At 33.3% G+C, this 4,937-nt stretch overlaps 1 non-coding gene across 1 annotated transcript; it reads right to left on the bottom strand.

Moving 5' to 3' along the window:
• Positions 1 to 648: 648 nt before the first annotated feature.
• On the bottom strand, positions 649 to 755 carry LOC139860661 (small nucleolar RNA R71). The gene has a single exon (XR_011763291.1). It is a non-coding gene; the product is annotated as a small nucleolar RNA R71 (small nucleolar RNA).
• Between the last annotated feature and the right edge of the window lie 4,182 nt (positions 756 to 4,937).

Genomic DNA, 4,937 nt, shown 5'->3' with positions numbered 1-4,937 from the left:
CCTTTCATATGTTCACCTCCTGTAACCCGATCAAGACATCTAGCCAATATTGTCGCCGTTGATTTTTCTTTAGAATCATCATCTAGTCGAACAAGTTCGCCAACTTAAATTTCCGATAATCCATTTTTTGAACCCGACTTCGCAATTGAGAACCCGGAGGATATTCAAGGACAATTCCAAGATCATGAACCACTAATCATTCCTCCTGAACTACAAACTATTAAACCAGAATCCTCTAGTGATTCGTATTCAACAAATTCAATTATGGAAGTAACGGAACCCCTAAGTATGGAGGATCGAATGAGAGCCAGACGCACTGGCCAAGGTCATGCCATTATTCGACCAGACATTAATGCGCCAGATTATGAAATCAAAGGAAAAATCCTACACATGGTAACTAATCAATGCCAATATAGTGGTACACCAAAAGAAGATCCAAACGAACATCTTCGAACATTTAATAGGATCTGTACTCTATTCAAAATTAGAGAAGTTGAGGATGAACAGATCTATCTCATGTTGTTTCCCTGGACTTTAAAAAGAGAAGCCATAGATTGGTTAGAATCGTTACCTGAAGGGGCGATTGACACATGGGATGTCTTAGTTGAAAATTTTCTTAAAAGATTCTTTCCGGCATCTAACGCCGTGAGACTTCAAGGAGAAATTGTTACGTTCGTGCAAAAGCCAAATGAAACATTATATGAGGCGTGGACAAGATTCAGAAAGTTGTTGAGAGGATGTCCTCAGCACGGTTTAGACACTTATCAAATAGTACAAATATTCTACCAAGGTGTCAACGTTGCTACACGAAAAGACATCGACACAGCAGCTGGTGGTTCCATTATGAAGAAAACCGCTACCGAAGCTCACAAGATTATTGATAACACAGCTTCCCACTCGCATGAGTGGCATCAGGAAAAAGATATTTTCCGTTCATCTAAAGCGGCTAGAGCCGATTCTAGCCATGACTTTGATTCCGTTTCCGCAAAAATAGATGCTTTAGAGAGACGAATGGAAAAGATGACTAAAGATATTCACGCAATACGAATCAGTTGTGAGCAATGCGGTGGAACACACTTAACGAAAGATTGTCACATTGAACAAACCATGGAACAACGAGAGAATGTTTCCTACATGAACCAAAGGCCGGGAAATAATTATCAACCGCCAAGACCAAACTTCAATCGAAATCAAAACATTCTTTACAATCCAATTGGACCCAACAATAACTCGTACAACCAACAAGGTCCAAAAAACCAACCAACTCAAAACAACACTTTCAATCAACAAAGACCTGGCTTGTATAAACCACCACAACAAACCGAAGAGAAAAAGCCAAATATGGAAGAAATGATGGCAAAACTAATGGAATCTCAAACACAATTTATTACATCTCAAACCCAAACAAATGAGAGGTTTGATCAGTCATTAAGAACTCAACAAGCTTCCATTTTAAATCTAGAAAAACACGTACGTACTCTTGCTAGCATGATGAATGAGAGGAAATAAGTAAAGCTATCGAGTAATACTGAAATAAATCCTCGGAATAAAAACGTTAACATGGTTTCAACAAATTCTGAAAAACCAGGTCCAGAAGATGGGAAGGTTTTAGATGTGAGTAACAATGAAGAAGTTACAACACCACCACCACCACCCGACTATGTAAAGCCAGTGGTGGCACCATACAGACCACCCATCCCATTTCCAAGAAAAGGAGTTGAGTTTGAGAAAGTGATAGGTAATAAAGTTTGTGATACCTCTGGAAAGAAGAAGAAGAATAAGAAAGTGCAAGAAACAAAAATCATAAAAGTAAACCCGGTGAAGACAGTTCCACCAAAAGTTCCACCCAGGGTGGGTAATTCGGGTAAATTTATTGTTCCTTGTCTACTTAGTGATTGTGTCATGTATGATGCACTAGCAGATTTAGGTGCAAGTGTGAGTGTTATGCCTCTTTCATTATATAAGAGATTAGGAGTAGGTGAGTTAAGTCCAACGGAGATGAGTGTTCGAATCTTTGATCAAACCATTAGGCACCCAGTTGGAATTGCTGACAACCTACCCGTTCAAGTAGGTAATTTAACCTTTCTAGTTTTATTTATTATCATTGACATAGAAGAGGACTCAAACATTCCTCTAATTTTAGGTCGACCATTCTTAGCATCTACCGGGGCATTATTTTATATAAGAAAGGGTAGAATGACACTTAGTGATGGTGACAAATCGGTCACCTTTGTGATTCAAAAGTCTAAATCTCCACCAACCAAAACCGTTGAACCAATAAAGACGATTGGTAAGAACCATGTTGTTTTACCAACTCCAGTGGTAGTGCTTAACAATAATAAAACGCCTAAGTGTGGGGAAGATGAAGTAACACCTGATGATGACCTGATAACAAAGAACCCCATTGTTGATACAAAATTAAATGATCCCATTATTAACAGTTCAATGAAGAAACTTATTAAACGGATTCGCGATGCTAGAACCAAGGGAAACTTTAAGTTGTGTCACCGGTTAGTATCCAATCTATCACCTAAAGAAAAGGCAAAACTAGTTGAATTTGTGGATATTACACAGTGTAGCGACCCGACAAAATCGTCATTGACGGCGCCGTCTACTTAGGTCCCGTTACGTGGTCATAAGTCTTTAAAACAACGTTTGACCAAAAGATATGTCGCATTCATTTCAAATGTAAAGATTGTTCAAAGTTTACAAGAATAGTTCCACCACAAGTTACGTTACAAAGTTATAAGTACAAATGAAACTTATGCGACACAATTTAAAAGTAGCCAAAAGACGCTCCATGTATGCATATATACTAGACATCCAATGCAAGTATCAAAATAATGAGCGGAAGCATGTATCATGTATCGTTCAAGGACCTGAGAAAAACATAGAAATCTGTCAACGAAAACGTTGGTGAAATCATAGGTTTGAGTAAGTAAGTACAAGTGAACCACAAGATTTGCAACAATGAGATAATAGTAATACATTCCAAAAGTTTGTTTCACGAGCACCCAATTATCAATGCTTAACATTCCTTCCATAGAACCCCATCACAATAGTGTTAGAACATACACTGTTTCTCGAAAATACATTTCATTCGTAAACGGTAGCGAACCGTTTGAATGAGGGTTTGTCAAACTCATATGGCCATATAACATAAGTTCTCGCTTACACCCGGTAAGTGTAACTAATGATAATCGAATTGAGGATTTTTGTTCAAACTCGTATGTAGAATGTTTGTTTTCCTGTACTTGTGTTCACTTAGTTAAAAAGGAACGTTTATGTTTTCTCATCCCAAATATAAGTTTCAAAAGAGTAAAAGTGGGACTATGATCTCACCTTGAGCGGAAGAGTAAATAAGTACTTCGACAAGTAACGTGTGCAAAGAACAATGCTAGTCTTGACCTAAACAAATAGGTCGTATCAATAACGGTAAATACGATAGGTCAAAGATGTTCAATTAGTCATATGGCTCGTTACGACTCGATTATGTAGCATGTGAAATCAAATTGTCAAGTTTCATGCAAGATACAAGTATAGAAACAAGTTAGGAAGGTTGCATAATCATTTGGTTAAGTTTGACAAAAAGTCAAACTTTGGTCGGTCAAAGTCAACGAAAAAGTCAACACGTTCGGGTCGGGTCCCGAACTATTTTTCTGAGGTTTTTAATCATGTATGATGTGACGACCCGGAAATTTTCGACTAAATTTAAACTTTATCTTTATATTATTCTGACACGATAAGCAATGTTTGTTAAGTTAAATCTCAAGGATTTTAAACTGTGTTTATACATTCATTTAAACCTCGACCAAATTCCAATGATTCACGAACCATTAAATGAACATATATGAATATGTATGTATATGTATATATGTTATAAATTGAAAATGTCAACAAAGTATTTAAACATATAATGCTTTATATGAACGTATTTGTTTCAATATGATTATCGATGAAATTAAATAAAATATATTAAATAATTGAATTATCAGAAACATTGAATTATGATTACAAGTCTCTGTTGAGAGGTCCACTATGATTTGAGAAAATCTATTCCTCTTAACGATATTCGGAATAATTTGTAAAGCTATTTATAAATAAAAATAAAAAGTGTCATTTACGAAAGTTAGACAAAAGCTAGTGGAGAATTGGTTTCCATAATATTCTATTAATCTATTTTCAAACGTACAAAAACGTTTTCAGTTTAAAAAGAACTTTATTATTAAAACGTATATAACTTTTATAAATATCTAGAATCACTTTTGATAACTCATTACTTAACCAGTATAATAAATATAACGATATTTATATTTTATTTCATTAAATATATATAACGATTTAAATTAATATTATATATATTTATATGCGTATTATACATACATAGTTTTTATACTTTTACTATACTTTAAGTTTACCTTTACTTTACTTTTACTTTACTTTTACTTTACTTTAACTTTAATAATTCACTTTAATAATTCATACTTTAATAATTCACTTTAATAATTCATACTTTAATAATTCATACTTTAATAATTCACTTTAATAATTCATACTTTAATAATTCACTTTAATAATTCATACTTTAATAATTCACTTTAATAATTCATACTTTAATAATTCACTTTAATAATTCAAAAATCTATTATAAATAGAATTCAATAGGTTTCATTAATTCATAGAAACTTGAAAATATATTTCTCTAAAACTCTCTCAATCGATTTATATATATATATATATATATATATATATATATATATATATATATATATATATATATATATATATATATATATATATATATATATATATATGCTCTGTATTATTTCAAGATATTATTAGTATACATAAAATATTACGACGGAGTGATGTCCGAGTGATTTCAAAATAGTTTTTTTTAAATGAGTCGAAGCTAAGGAAATTATGGGTTATAGCTA

The sequence above is a fragment of the Rutidosis leptorrhynchoides genome, chromosome 7 (genome assembly GCF_046630445.1).
Source record: "Rutidosis leptorrhynchoides isolate AG116_Rl617_1_P2 chromosome 7, CSIRO_AGI_Rlap_v1, whole genome shotgun sequence".
In the NCBI taxonomy this organism is placed as follows: domain Eukaryota; kingdom Viridiplantae; phylum Streptophyta; class Magnoliopsida; order Asterales; family Asteraceae; genus Rutidosis; species Rutidosis leptorrhynchoides.
The sequence above is the reverse complement of the archived record's forward strand: the minus strand, read 5'-3'. Positions and strand labels throughout refer to the sequence as shown.